The sequence below is a fragment of the Meriones unguiculatus genome, chromosome 10 (assembly GCF_030254825.1).
Source record: "Meriones unguiculatus strain TT.TT164.6M chromosome 10, Bangor_MerUng_6.1, whole genome shotgun sequence".
Lineage (NCBI taxonomy): Eukaryota > Metazoa > Chordata > Mammalia > Rodentia > Muridae > Meriones > Meriones unguiculatus.
The window spans coordinates 84,946,336-84,962,425 of NC_083358.1; the positions used below are offsets into that span (position 1 = coordinate 84,946,336).

General features: G+C 39.7%; 1 long non-coding RNA gene across 3 annotated transcripts in view; it reads left to right on the top strand.

Moving 5' to 3' along the window:
- Positions 1-16,090, top strand: part of LOC132656915 (uncharacterized) — a 69,460-nt gene that overhangs the window by 44,686 nt on the left and 8,684 nt on the right. For 2 of the 3 annotated variants that reach the window (XR_009594721.1, XR_009594722.1), the window contains exons 2-3: positions 10,234-10,323; positions 15,692-16,010. This is a non-coding gene — a long non-coding RNA (uncharacterized LOC132656915). The remainder of the gene's footprint in view (positions 1-10,233; positions 10,324-15,691; positions 16,011-16,090) is intronic. The other variant, XR_009594723.1, reaches the window with a different exon arrangement.

Here is a 16,090-nt window from a genome sequence, read left to right on the forward strand (position 1 = left end):
ATTGCCAGTGCTTTAAACCATCACATTTAGTAGGTTTTTATTTGCATGGCATTTTTTAAAACTTACAATCTAGTGACTATTCATTTTGCAAATTTTATGTACTAACCATCTATTGAACCTATGATTTATAATTTTTTAAAATTATTTGAACACAAATGCTAAAATCTTCAGTAAACTACCAGTCCTGGGCATATACCTGAAAGATGCTTCACCATTCAACAAGGACATCTGCTCAACTATGTTCATAGCAGCTTTATTTGTAATAGCCAGAATCTGAAAACATCCTAGATGTCCCTCAATGGAAGAATGGATACAGAAATTGGGGCATGTTTACACAATGGAATAATACTCAGTTATTAAAAACAAGTAAATGATGAAATTTCAGGCAAATGGATGGAACTAGAAAATATCAGCCTGAATGAGGTAACCTAGAAACAGAAAGACATGCATGGGATATCCTCATTTATAAGCAGATATTAGTTGTATAAATATATGATAAACATACTAAAATCTATAGACCTAAAGAAGCTAAACAACAAGGAAGACCCTAGGGAAGATGCTTCAGTCTTATTCAGAATGACCAACAGGATAGACACCAGAAGCAGTGGAAGAGAGGGAACAGTATGGGAGCCTACTATGAGGGTCCTCTGAAAGGCTCCACCCAACAGGGGATTAAGCAGATGCTAAGACCTACAGCCAAACTTTGGGCAGAGTACAAGAAATCTTATGGAAGAAGGGAGGGGGGAATGGAAGGACACGGAGGGGACAGGAGCTCCACAAGGAGACCAACAAAACTGAAAACCCTGAGCCCGGGGGGGGGTGCTACACAGACTGAGGCACCAACCAAGAACCATGCATGGAGAGAACCTAGACCCTTGCTCTCATGTAGCCCATCAGAGCTCATTCTTCTTATGGGTTCCTGAGTAAGGGGAGCAGGAGCTGCCTCTGTCATGAACTCAGTTGCCTGCTCTTTGATCACTTCCCGCTGGTCATGCACCCTTGCCAGGCCACAGAGAAAAAGGATCCAGGTAGTCGTGATGAGACTTGATAATCTAGGGGCAGATGGCGGAGGAAGAGATCTCCCCCTTTTAGTGGACTAGGGGAAGGGGATAGGGAGGAAGAGGGTGGGAGGATAGGACCAGGAGATGGATATGGGGGCTACAATCAGGATATAAAATGAATAAATTGTAAAAAATACAACAACAACAATAATAACAATAATTAAATACTAGCAAACCAAAAACTACAGCCCATTACAAAAATTATTTACCCTGATCAAGTGATCTTCATCTCAGAGACTCAAAGATGGTTCAAGGTACACTTACAGTAATATGAAAACCCCACCAAGAGAAGAACAAAATCCTATGACCATCTCAATAAATGCATAAAATAAATAACACACTTTAATACTATTCAACATCCTGTCATGATAAAACTCTAAACATTAAATACTGGGTGAAGTGTTTCAACACAATAAAATAACAAATGACAAGTCAATAATGAGCATTCTACCGTATTGGGATTGGTGATAGCCTGCCTACTAGAGCAAGAAAAAAAGGCATGGTCTGTTGTATTACCAAGGTCTGGTAGTTTCAGTGTAACTTTTCTGTACATACTTTGTTAAATAAGCCCCCTAGTATTTCGTATTTTAAAGCTACTGTAAATGATAGTGTTATTTTTTTTTTCAAAAGCTCCATCTTCAGAATCATTGCTGGCATGCAGAAAATAAGATTTTTTTTTTTTAATGCACATTAACTTGTATCCTGCGGATAAACTAAGCCTACTTACTTGTTCTATGAGCTAGAATTTTCTATGTGGGTAGTCAGTTTATCATCATATTTATGCAAAATAGTTTTAATTTGAAATACTTTTTCATTTTTTTTTGTTTCTCTATTTTATCTTGGACACTTAGAAGTTAAATATAATTCTGCTTCTAAGTACAAGAATATAAAATGAGAATAGTCACACTTCCCTTGTTTCTTATTTCTCTCATTAATTCATTTATTTGTTCACCCCAGTCGCAGCACCTTCCCACCTCTCCTCCAGGCGCCACCCTCCCACCCTCTTCCTCCATCTCCCCCTCTCCTTCTCCTCAGAAGAGGGGAGACCCCATACCGACCGGCCCCAACACATCACGCCATCTCAGGACTCAGTGCACACTCTTCCACTAAGGCCAGACAAGGCAAACAAAAAGAAAGTGGTCCAAAAGCAGGCAACAGAGTCCGTGTCATAGATAGCTCACGCTCCAATTGCTAGGCCAACCACAGTAAGACCAGCCTGTCCATAAACTATGTACCTGTAGGGGGCCTCGGCCCAGTCCATACACGCTCTTTTTTTTGGTGGTTTAGTCTCTGTGAGCCCCCACGGTCCTAGGTTAGTTGACTCAGCTGCTTTTCTTGTGGAGTTCTTGTCCCTTCCGTGTCCTTCTATTTTTTCCCCCTACTCTTCCACAAGATTCCCCGAGATCCGCTTAAGGTTTGGGTCTCAGCAGCTGTTTCAGTCTGCTGCTGGGTGGAGCCTCTGGGGAGACAGTTAAGGCTAACATCCTGTCTTCACGCACAGCAGAGTATCATTGATAGTGTCAGGGGTTGGCTCTTTCCCATGGGGTGGGTCTCAGGTTGGGCCACTCTTGGTTGGCCCTTCCCTCAATCTCTGCTCCATTTTCATCCCTGCACATCTTGTAGACAGGGTAAATTTGGGGTGGAAGGTTTTGTGGGTGGGTTGGTGTTCCCCTCTCTTCTCTTGTCTCTGATACATAGTTGGGGCCATTACTTGAGTCTTTCTCATTAAGCAGGGCAGTATCTTTTAAATTTTCTTTTGATGCTCTTTAGCAGGTGATGAAAGTTCCCTTTCGTCCAAAGGAGGCTAATAGTTTCTCTTATAAGCGTGGAGGGGATTTTGTCCAGCACCTTTGTGGCATTTCCTAATGCCTAATGGTTGCGCCGTTCCCTCTTTGGATCGGTTAGTACAATGATCTAAACAATCGAGTTTTTTTTTTTTTTTTTTTTTTTGGTCTGTAGTACGACTTCCTTTTAGACCACACGCTTCTGAAGAGAAATGATCTGATCTTTGTTTTCCTTGAAAGTAGATTGTGGGTCTTTTCTCCTGTTCTTTTACAATCGTGTTTTTATCACTACTTTTCAGTAGCTTGCTATGTCTTGGTCTGATTTTCTTAAATTATTATTATTATTATTATTAGTTTCTTGACTCAGTGAGGTTATGATTTTCAGGAAATTTGGGACAGGTGCTATTGGTCCCCCCCACCCCCCGCAAGAGCTGGAATTGTCTCTTGATTTTTTTGTTCAATGTTGAATACTCAGTCTTTCTCAGTCTTGCTGTGTTTGTGTTCCATGGACCTCTGTAGGGCAGGCAGTGCCCTACACTTCTGTAAGGTACGCTCTGAGATGTGGGTTCTTCTGCTCCCTGATCTTAGCAGTTTCTTTCCCATATCTTTCTGTGTTTATATCCACGTATTAACTGAAATCTTTTGCTTACTCTTTGCAGCTTTCCAAATATGTTCATCAAAGCCTCAGTTATATGCTTCTACCCCAGAAGGCTTTCTCTGACTGTATGATCTTCCATGAAATGGTTTTAGAGTTGTCATGTTGTATGCCTTTAAAACCCTGAAACATGAAGAGCTGTATTTATTCCTGTATTTTTTTCTCTCTCACTAGAGTGTAAGTGTTATGGGAACAGAGACTTTGTTTCACTAATTTCCTATTGTTCAGTGCCTAACAATTTCTAGCACACCGTAACACCCCATAAATGTATTCTGGGGCCTCAGTGACTTCAGGAATCCCACTTCCGAAACCCAGTGGGCATCATTAATGTCCCTTAATTTTGTAGTACAAATCTATGGGTTCCCTTCAAGTTTATTTCCCTTCAAGCTTCTATTACTGTCTCTTTCTGTAAGTGATGATTTTGAAATCTTGTCTTGTGTAGTCTTTTTGCTTTTTCTTTCTCCACATGAAAGTTTTACTCTTGCTTCAAAGATGTATTCAGAATCCATCTTCCCTATAAAGGTCACATTGCTTTTCTCTGTTTTATTTTTCCCCATGGAATCTGTTTTATTGATGGTCTACATAACATTTTGATGGTTTATTTTACATTATATATGTTTTGATTCCTTAACCACACTATAAATTCCTCAAAGCCAAGAATTATATTAATCATATTATATCTTCCAAGCACTATTGATTGAAACCAGACTTTTAAGACAAACTCTATGAAGCTCAGTTTTTATGTAGATACATAAACATTATGAATTAGCTGTACTGTGTGTGTTTATTCACTTAAGAGGTTATTTTAACTGTGTCAATCATTCTATAAATATTTATTAAGTGTCTTCTATGTGCCAGGCACTACTTTCAAAATGCTGAGGTTATATAAGTGTTTAAAACAGCTTCAACAACAGAATCTTTGACCTTTTGAGCCTACAGTTTTTTTTTTTTTTTTTTTTTGCGAGTCGACAGCTAAAAATTAATTTAATAAATAAAATATATCAGTTAGGCAGTAATGTCTGTAAAGTGAGACCTTCAAATCGGAAAGGAAAAGGATGTGTCACAAGCTTAAGCTTTAAGCATTACTCTCTCAGATCTTATAAACATCTGCCTTACTTTTGTGTAGCTATCCTGACACGTGTGTGCAAACAATAAAGCATAAGTATGTGGAGCCGAGAGGGAAGGGGTACAAATGGACATGGTTCAATGTGGAATAGTTGGCGAACAATAAATACACTCTTCTAACTCTGACTATATTGGGTGTGCTTCATCATGAGCTGTAGTTATTATGTTAACAGAGCCTTGAAGCTGCTACAAAGAAAATTTCATCCTTGATTCTAAACACATATACTGTTTACTCCTCAAGTTGTTTGCTGGGACCTGGTTAGATTATGGTTTTCTGGTATCCCCTATTCCATCTCATTCTTCTGGAAATTCCCTACATCCACAATGTCTTTAAATAGTTCTTTTGATGTACCTTCCCTCAGAGCCCGTTCTACATGGGCCCTGTGTTTGGACTCCCTTGTCGAAATTGTAGTCTGTTCTTGGATCTGTCCACCAGGACCTATTAACCGGAACATGGTACGATTTTAGATTCAGCATTAATGTTTATTGGAATTATGTCAGTTTTAATCATTTGCATTACATATGAGCTCCAACTTTCCTAATCTTACAATCCCAGCAATATGCTTTCATTTCCTGGATCCCTTTAAGAAACTATCTCTTAGAAGGAGGTTGAAAACTGAGTGTTAACACTGTTTTTATAGCGCAGACTAGAAACGGAAAGAACAGTATGGGATCAGCAAATGTATTGGCAGCAGAAACATTAATGATTATAAAAGGTAAACATCTATTAATTCAAAAATCCTAAGTTGTGAAGGAGTAATGGATTTCAAGCTAAGTATTACCCATAGCTTGAAAATGTATGATAAAAATATAATTCAATAACATTTATAAGATTCATATTTTAAGGATAAGATTAATTTCTATTTGTTTTTCATTTTTATAAATGTCAAAGTATAATGTATTATGAAGAATACAGGGAATAGAATTTTGAAATTTCCTAAGGCATTTATAATTTATCAGAGCTGTCTGTCTCTCCCTATCCTCCCCAAACAGCTGGATATTTTTGGAATAAAATCATAAAATAGAATCTATTCAAGATTTAGATAAGATGTTCCTCGAGCTTAGGAAGAAAGGGAGAAAGCTTGAAAGCTATGTAACATGTCCCTGACATTTTTATTCTCATGGTTTTTTTTTAAACATGATTGTATGTCTGTTTATTTATGTAACAGATATTTATTGGGAATCTGGATGCATGCCAGACGCTAATCTAAGGGCTGGGGATACAGTCATGAGGAACATAATTCTCCCCTTATGGTGTTTGTAGCCCAGTGAGGGAGATGTACAATGGAAAAAAAATATAAGACACATACTATGCTAAATAGCAATCTGGGCTTAGGAAAACAAACCAAACCAAAGCAACCAATCAACCAACCAAGAAATAGGGTGACTTAAGAAGGCTTCTATGAGAAAATTGGTTGAAGTTAATACTCAAAAGAAAAGAAGTGCAAGACCCTTGTTATCTGGGGATAGGATCTCTGAGGTCAAGGATAAAACAAGCGCAAAAAAAAATCTTAGGAAAGCAGGCAATATGCTGAGGAGGGTTGACATGGGGGGTGTCTCCTCTTTTCTGGGAGGAAAGAGAGAGGAAAGGGGAAGCAAGGAAAGAAGAGACTAGGAGAAGAGGAGGGAGGGGTTACCCTTGGGATGTAAAGTAAATAAACTGAAACATAATCTTAGGAAAGAGTAGACCTGGTGTGAAGACTAGCAAGAGACCAGTGTGCCTGGAATGATGATTCCTCAGTGTGTGTTTCTTTCACCTCTTTTGCCTGCATGACTGTAGGACCCCTGTTGGATGCTATGCAATCAAACAATTAACACTAGCTAGTGTGACAGAGTAGAAAGAGCAGTGATTGTTAGAAGGACCTTATCCTTTGACAGAGGCTCACTGAAATGAAACAATCCTCACCCTCACAACTTCCTACTCAGCCTTTACTCACCCTTCTCAGACTTATGCATTGCATTTTGAGGGTGAACTACGTGCAGCCTAGGCCTTTGAGCTATCATTTAGAAACCAATGTTTGCGATTAGGAAGGACTTAGTTACATTTTCTGTGTACAGAAGATACCAAAGCTACGAAGCTTTGTGATACATAGTAATCTCTGTCTCCCCCATCAAATTCATGTTATAATTAAATCCTAATGCAATAGCTATTAAGATACTGAATCTACTTGTTTCCTGAGCTTGGATTTTCCAGCCTCTGAAACCTTTAGAAATGAACTTCTATTATTTTTAATTCAATATAAAGTATTTCGTTAAAAGTACTTTGAAAGACTAAGGTTTGGACAGTAGAGGAGCTTGAGTCATTGGAGTGACCTATAATCATCTCTTTCAAGGATACATCAAAGATAGTCTCTGATAAATTGTGACCGTTATTTCTCACTTTCTGGCTGGATGTTACTTTACAGTATGTAAAATCTCTGTCAGTTATTGCTCATAAGGCCCATTAAGCATGATTTTGCCAATGTAGCTGACATCAGAATGTTCTGTGAAATGTCACAATGATCAGAATCTCTTTAGGTGAGATTATGCCAGACAATGGAAGGGTTAGCATTGACTGTGAATATACCCCACTGTCCCTGTATGGTGACAACCAACACTTGTGCTGAGATCTGTGATTTAGAGATAAAATGAAGGTATTTGTCAGAGCAACGGTTACACACCAGTGTCTCACTGAAGACTGTACCTGTAGCAGTGGCTGCAACTGAAACTCTTACCCGAACAACTTTATAACAACTCATGGTCCTTCTGCAATTTGCATGAGTTCAAAAAGCGGGATTAAGTTGGATCTGCCATGTGGAAGTCTTGAGGAATATTTTAGAATACGATTATGAACCTTACACAAAGGGTTCACAGCTTGCCTGTGAACTCGCTTAGAGGAAATCCAGGTGAGAGAGGTGCTCTACATTGCTAGGTACCAAGACTGTTCATTATGGCCCCCAACATGGAATATTAATTAATAATTATCTGTGAATATGTACATATTATTTGGTGTGCTGATTTATGTTATCAAAATGTTGTAATAGATTAGACATTTGACAAGATATTTTTGGGTCAACTCAGATTGGCTTGTCGCTGTGGAAATTATGCTTTGACTAGTAGTTAAATGCTATTATTTGGCCCTGAATATCTCAGAAATACATCATCCTTTCTAAAATTAGGAGACTCATTTTAATTATCATCCTGACTATCCTGAGATAGTCACCTAACTCAGAGCTTTTCAGAAAGATGATTCCCCACTCAGTAACACATATCCAAATTCCTCAGCAAAGGGGATGGACTCTTGAATGTTGTGGCAGAGTGTTAAGGTATCTTCAACATTCCTATTTTTGTCAGCAATTTTTCCTCCAGTTTTATGCCAAGGAAGATTTGCCATCTCACTCTGACTAAAGCAGGGTCAATTTTGGGTACATATTTCAGAAAACCATCAGTGGGCTGGACTCCCTTACAATTACTTCATTCTCTGGTAAGTTAAAGCACAGTAATGCGTTTGATCTGGTCTAACATTGTATATAACCAGTCGGGTATGATGCCCTTAGCACCTGTCCTCACAGATGTTCTTTAGCTTTCTGCCAGTGTGCATTTTTAAAGTCTGGCTATTATTTTGGCATCTGAGTTTTCTTTCTCCAGAAGCCACGTGACTTTTGCCTTCTTGGAGCATGTTAGGAACTGGTGCTGGTGATAGGTTTTAAGATAGTGCCTGGTTGGGGTTGGGAACATGCCTCCATTTAAAAGGTGGCACCTTTTCATGAAGTACCATCAGGTAGGTACTCACGTGAGGGAAAACCACTATCCTCAAAATGCAGGGATTGTATCTGCTCATAATTGAGGCTTAAGGATATTAGATTAGAAATACTCATCCTTGTCCAAGCCCAATAAATACATTCCTTCAAAGTTTCAGTTATCTGCTACCTGTGAATAACATCTGAGCTTTCCAATTAAAACTTGGTTCATCTAAGTTAATCTTATATTAAACAGTCCTATAATTCGTACAGCTCCATTTTGGGTTTGCTCTTCAGTCCTATCTACTTGTGACTACAAGAAATAAGACTTTCTTTTCTAGCCACTAGTGATACTTTCTGGTGCTTGGTGACTTCATCTTAGAAGCTGATCCCTCGATCCCTTGTGCTTACTACTTACTATTCTAATTAGGATGATAGTTATTGAATTCTCAATCAAAACTTTTGTCATGCAAAGTCTTTCATTCACTAGATAATCCATCCTAAGTAGCCATAGGTAACGATTTATGTAACCACAATACTGTTGAGAGTACTGAGAGATGCTGAACTTCTGATAGTCTTTGCATTATCTGTCAAGTTTTAGGATTATAGGTTTGTACCATTACACCTGATTTATTATGTGATATGGATATAACTTCCCCATCTTCCACTAGCTATGTTAACGTTAACAAGGGCAACTCCAAGGGAGAGTCTTATCTTCAGGGCTTTAGAGTCTTTGTACCTTATCCATCAAGGTCCAACAGCAGCTCTAATAGATAGTCCTGAGGGGAGCACTGTTGGAAAGAGTGAGCAGCTTGGCCTATAATTATCTGCTGTGGTAGATCCCAGTTGCCACAGAATGTAGTTATTGGACAAAACAAACACATTATGTATTATCTCATAGTTCCTCAGGTTCCTGAATCCAGGAGTGCCTTTTCATGAGGTTGCAGTCAGTCTACTGGATAGGGTTGGAGTCTTCTTAATGCTTGGCTGATGGGAGAAGAACTTGCTTCCAAGATGGCCCAGTCACATAATAATTGGCAGGAAACTTCAGCTGCTTAACAGAGTTGGGCTAAAGAGCTCAGTTTCTTGCTACACAGGCATCTCCACAGGGCTGCTTGGGTGTTCGCATACCACAGAAGTTGGCACTCACAAAGAAGAACCTAAAAGAGTGAGCAGAAAGCTGCTGTGATACTTTGCGATGATCCTGTCACACCCGTCACATTCTGCACATCAGAAACAAGTACCTAAGCCCAGCCATACTCAATGAGAAATGAATTATGCCCACCTTTTAGAGAGAAGTGTTTGTGATATGTACAAAACCAACACAGGGTAGGACTGGAGGGCTGAAAAGGCTGAAACCGAACTCTAAGGCACACACAGTACCTGTCAAAAAAGCTGAAATTGGGGCTGAAGTAATTAATAGATCTGTTCTCCCTCAGACATCAGCTGATTGACCTGTGTGGCCAGTGCTTTGATATTTGAGTGGTACCTATTGAATAGCTGCTGGGTGATCTCTAAGGAAGTGACCATTTGTCCGGTATCCAGACCTTTGAAGGAGAAATGGCGCGAGACCAATGGCCTGTGGAACTGGCATGTTTTTGCTCCTCCTCTGAAGTAGCATAGCCTACTGGAGGTTGTGTTATAACCCTTCTCTGCTGCTGGAAAGAAACTTACAAGAACTGTAAATAGAAAAAGAGTGCGTCTTCCCTCCTCCTTGCCTTCCAATTTCACACCAGTCTCTTTCATTGACAGAAACTAACAGGAATCTATCTGGCTAGGGAATACTGAGAAAGCAGTGCAAAGCAACACTGTACAGATGGGTTGATTTGGTGTTGAGAGACAGCAGGGCAGTGATGTCACACCAATTTTGTCTTATGATTTTCTTGTAGACAACTCTTCTCAAGTCACTCTTCTTAATTCTCCACATTGAGCTATGAAGGACACCATACCTTTTTCAGATTCCCGTGTTACCCTTTCTGGTAAGTAGCTGATATGAATTGGGCACTCTTTTCCCCTGCAAGTTACAGATTTGTTATCAGTGGGTTTTAATCGGATGAAAGTTTGAAAAGTTGAAGTCACTTGTGATTATCATCTCTTTATTTATTTTATGGGTATGGATATTTTTTGGCTTTGTGTACATCTACACCTCATGTGCATGCCTGGTTCCTACAGTGGTTAGAAGATGAAATCAGATGTCCTGAAACTGGAGCTCTAGATGGTTGTGAGCCACCCCATGGATGCTGGGAGTTGAACCTCTGGAAGAACAGGCAATACTCTTAAATGTTTAAACAACTCTTCAGCCGTTCATGATCTGTTTGTTACCCCGATGACTAATTTACTGTCTGGGAAAGGGGATGTATATGATTTGGACACCTAGAAGTCTCTATCAAGCCATTGATTATGGTTCACCCCGCCTTCTGCTCTCTCGGCAAATCTGGGCATACACAGTTGATCAGTAATGTCTGCTACAGGCAAAATGGCTAGACCAAGTGACTTCCTTAAAGTTTTCAGCTTTGGGGAAGGTTGTGAGTTGGACTCTCTTTCGATGAATGGCAAAGAGTACTGTCTTTGCATGAGTGGTCCTGAACCTCATGCTTTTCTGGACATCTTTGGATCAAAGAGCCCCAAGCAGACAAGTTCCTCCCATGACCTTTGTAAACCATCCACCTCATCGCAGCTCTTTTGGCTATCCTAGATAGGTTCTGTTCCCAGTGTAAATTCTGAAAGCTATGTGCAGGAACTCAGAGATGACCTGTGATTTGGTAACCAGGGAACACTTGCAGGCTCAAAGGGCAGAGCAGTGCAAATAGGTCTCCATATTAGTTGGACCCATGCTCTTTACATATAGTCTCACCATACTTTGTATGTGCTAATATTTTTTTGTCTTTTTAAAGAATGGCAAATGCTGAAATAAATTTAGTAGGCACAATCAAGAATTTAATGGAAAAAATGAGTATTAGAAACTAAAAGGTTTCTCAATTTCTCTTTTGATATATGAGCTTCCATCTGGTCTGACCTGTTATTTTCTGGCACAGCTATGAGGAAGGAAGAACATGCCTTTGCCTCTAACTTTCCCTTTTAGGGGTGCTCTTTCCTCATTCTCAGATGTGATTTTGTGTCCTACACTGAAGGTGACTGTATAACCTGACATATAAATGATTTCCATGAGCATCTATTTCTCCTCCGAATAGCCAACTGGATGGGTAATTCCCTCCTTTTGGATGGCTCATAGATTCACATTTCAAATGCCCCCAGAAGAGCTTCTGATTATCTTGGTTTTGCCACAGCCTTCCTAATCGGTTGTCCTAATCTGTTCTTAATCACCACGCAATAGTTGCTAATGTCTCACAAACCTTCAGTTGTTGCCTTTGTTGTTCTCATTCTGCAGAATAAATATATTAGCAAATTATCTTGGCTCCATAATTCAGACTCTAGCTATACCACACTGGCTCTGTCACTGCTGCCCATGTCTGTGCTGCTATCACCTCTTACCCTGCTCATGTAATAACCACTAGGTTTGTCTGCTTCTATCTGTCTCTCCATCAGGATATTCTCAACATAGTCTCTTCTCTAAGGATAAATGAAAGCATGCCTTTCTTGTGCTCAAAATCTTCCCTTAGCTTCCCATCTTATTCGTAGTGACACTGTCTCTTCACAAAGGCCAACTGCTTGATGACGTGGCCTCCCAGCAACCATGTGAAGTTCACTTCTTGCCCCTCTCTCTCATGTATGTAAATGTGTGCTTTTATTGCTCCTTTTCTTAAGGACTCAAATTCTTTACCTTCCCATTTGCTTTTTCCCTCTGCCTAGGAAACTGTTCTTACTCAGGTAGCTGCAAACCTTTTATTTCTCCTCTTTCAAGCCTTCTTTCAGGTCCTACCTCAGTGAAGATTTCTCTAATCACAGATATTCAAATTGTGTCCACTTAAACCTCTAAACCTCAATCTCCCCTCCTCCATGGACATGTTCTTATCCTCCTTTCTGATTATGTTTTTATTCATACTGTTTATTAAACATTTGACACAGCCAAGCAATCAAGCAGAAAACACATTTTACTTATGTGTTACTGAGAGCTCTTCACTCCCTAATATCATACAAGCTATGTGAAGAGTTGGGTTTGCTTATGCACACGCACATGCACACACTTATTCAAGACAGGATCTCACTATTGAAACTCTGGAGTGTCTGGAATTCACTAGGAGACCAAATGGCTTGTCTTAAAGACACAGAGAGCCCCCTACCTTTGCCTTGGGATGGAATAAAGCCAGGCAATTCCACAATGAGTGAGGCCTGGGTTTTTAACTTTTATTTTATTCACATGACTCACCTTTTAAGAGGAATGTTTGACACATAGTATGCAGTAGATATTGGTTGGATGCATAAATATACATTAACACTTATCTCGTTAATATAATGTAGTGGTTAGATTAGGTGACCAAATATTCAGCTCTGACTCTGTGATGATGAGGCTCTGGGTGAAATTCCTTCTGAGCTGCAGAAACAGTCTATACATTCATCATATGGTAATGCATTGTAACATATACTAGCCCTGGATAGTCAAAATGAACGCAGCCATAAGCCTCCATCCTGGCCTTATTGATCTTGATGAATATAGGCCAGATACCAACATCTACCTAGAAGGATTTGCATTTTAAAATGATTCCTGTAGTGTGTGGCAAGCCAGAGGTTACTATTGTTTAATAGAAATCTTAATGCGATTGTGACAGCAGTAGGAAATATTTGACAGTTCATCTTACTGCTAGAAACTGTGTCCATTTTGTACTTTCATGTTTAACTCTAAACATTGTATAAATCTCAGAGATCTAAACATTCTAATTACAGATTTTATAAGATATTTTCTCTCAAGGTTATTAGAATTTTCCCCTTGCCTTGGTTTCCTTGAGGTTTAGAAGGTGGCTGTGAAAATAAAGTCATTGTTAGTTCTGTATTCATACAGGAACATTTCAGGTTTATATGGAGAACTAAACCCTCAGTGAACTCTCAGAAGCAGAAGAATTAACCCACGAGGCTGCTTCATACCTGTACCAGAATTTGATAGAAGAATAATACATACTTCCTTATCCTGCTGTGACATTGTTACATTAGAGAAAAAAAATATGGAGTTAAAAGAACATAAAGAATGGTGACCAGCTTCCCAGTTTGCTGGTGAAGGATGACTTTTATTTATTCATTCATTTAACGAATATCTGTCGAGTGCTTGTTCTAGCCCAGAAACTATCCTGTGTGTCACTAATACATATAATTCTTTTTTTCTGGAATAGTTTGCCTAAATCATTCAACTCATTCAACATTGATTGGATGTTAGATGGATGCCAATACAAGTTCTATGTTCTGGGTACATGAATTAAATTGTTTTGGTCTTTGACTTTGGGGAATTTCTTCTCAGAAGAAAGGAAGCCTGTTTTAGAGATTTCTGAAAAGTATGTGAGGGGGGAGACATCAAGGAAGGTATCAGTCGTTTCTGGGAGTCGGTTAAGATACAAAATCTGTCGAGAAAGAGGGTGCTGGGGATGAGTCTTGGTAAGTGAGTAGATATTTATTGGGATGAGCAGATGGGGAGTGGAGATAAGGAATAAAGAGCAGAGGTGGGGAGCTAGGAAATCTCAAGGAAGAGCCAAGGATCTGTAAGAGTTTTAAGGTCAGGACAACTGCTAGGCCAGATAATGTAGACTCTCCTTTGTCACTTGAAGACTTTTGCTCCTTTCTTTCCCATAAACTATAGAGAAAGCATTTGAAGGTTTTTTTTTTTTTTTTAAGAGGGTAAGTTACTTGAGCTCTTTCGGCTTTTAAAGATCATTGTCACTTTGGTGCCACTAGGAGAATGAATTAGAGGAAGAGAGATTAGAGCCCAAGAGACAGTTGGGTGGCTACTTCCAAGTTTGGACAAAAGGTGATGCTTACTGAGCTCAGCTATCAAAGGGGAAAAGAGAAGAAGGAATAAGAACCAGAAATGACAAGGGCAGGGTTTAATGAATGGGCCTCGGAGACAGAGGGAGTTAAGATAGAGGGAGGACTAACATAAATTTTCTTTGTTTTCTGATGGGAGTAAAGGAGTAGATGTTGTTATTAAAATATATATAGGCAAAGTATTTAGCTCTAGCACTTAGCAGGGAGTATGAACTTTCTAATTATCAAAATCTAAAGCTCAAGAAACAAGTCACAATGCTTCAAATTTAGGTGTCAAGCCATAATGAGGAAGGAGGAAGGACATGGATTCTGTCTAGCTAGCTCTTGCCCAGATCCTCCATGTCTCCTATGGAGACCATGAAACAGGGAGGAAAGAAGAGTCATGGTCTTGGGTGTGAATCTGGTTCAGGGATGTACTATTTGGTCAGGCCAGAGCCTTGAATGCTTCATTCATCAGCATGAAGACTGGGTAGGTAAGCTCAGAGGCCCTCAGAAGCTCATTCAGTGGTGTTCATACATGTCAAAGGTTTGAGAACTGTGAGCATATCAGGGTGTTGTCAAGACAGACTAGTCAAAAGCCTTCACTGAAGGACTTCCTAGACACTGAAGTCAGGAATGGGTCCACCATCTGAAATAGAACCTTACGGTGAGGTAGGCTAAAGTTAAGATCTAAAAACTAGGGTTCATGAAAGCAGAATGACTTAAAACGACTTAGGGTGTGACTAAGCTTTAATTTCATGGGTGAAGAAGCAGGGAGAGCCTGCTTTGGCCGAGATGACCATCTCCATGGAGCATGGAAGGCCCACAGAGGAAATGATGAGAGCCTTTTCGGCCTTGCTTGTTTTCGTTTTCAGTGGTTGAGACTTAAAATTGAAGTTTTAGGTTTTTTCTTCCTTTAGCTTTACATTTTGATGCCAGTTTTAAAATATCAATTTCCAGTGATGAAGTGCTATGGCTTAATTTTGTTCTCATATTTTAATGGCTTTACCTCCAAAACCACAGCCTCCACACCTGTACTTACACAATACAATTAAAGCCCCTTTAATGGTTCTAATTCAGTGTTGTTAGGATTAATCTATCCCAAGACATTATCTAACTGTCCCTGTAAAGATGGATACCTCACTTATTTTATCATTGTACTTTGTATCAAATACAGTCCATGTCCAGTTAATTGTGAAGAAAATAAATAATTACTTACGGAAGTGACAGCAAGTGTCTCTTTAGATGCCAACACATTTTGTTTTGAAATTGTCACAAGTGCACTGTCCTTGGAAAGGAAATCATTTTATTATCCCTACTTAGCACAGATGTGAGCTGAGGAGATGATATGAGCAAGGTTACTCAGCCTGGAAGGAACGGGACTAAAAGGGGGTTGGGCTTCTGCATGCCCATCCCTTTCCTCTTCTCTCTCTGTTGCAGGGCTTTCTCAAGAAAATGCTCCACTCCCACAGGAAGCAGCAGATCGTGCTGAGCCCTCTGGAAAAATATGGCGTAAATGAGACTTTGCCTCTGAACAGGGAAGCTGGGAATAGAGGTGAAAAACTACATCCATTGCCAATTTTGTATAGAGTAGCCTGGAAAATCTAACATGTTATAGAGACACCACTGAGCTCAGCTTTCCACGGAGGGCAGGTCAGCAGTAATCCCGGCATTATGTGCTCTCAGGCCTGTGACCACAACATAAACACCAGTGAAAGAGATCTCACGGTCCACTTGTGCACTCCGGTTGAAAATGCAGGTGAGGCTGTGAGACACCAGGGTCGCTGGCAGCCTCAATTGCCAGGGAGGCCGTTAAATATTCATCTTGAGAGGGGATCA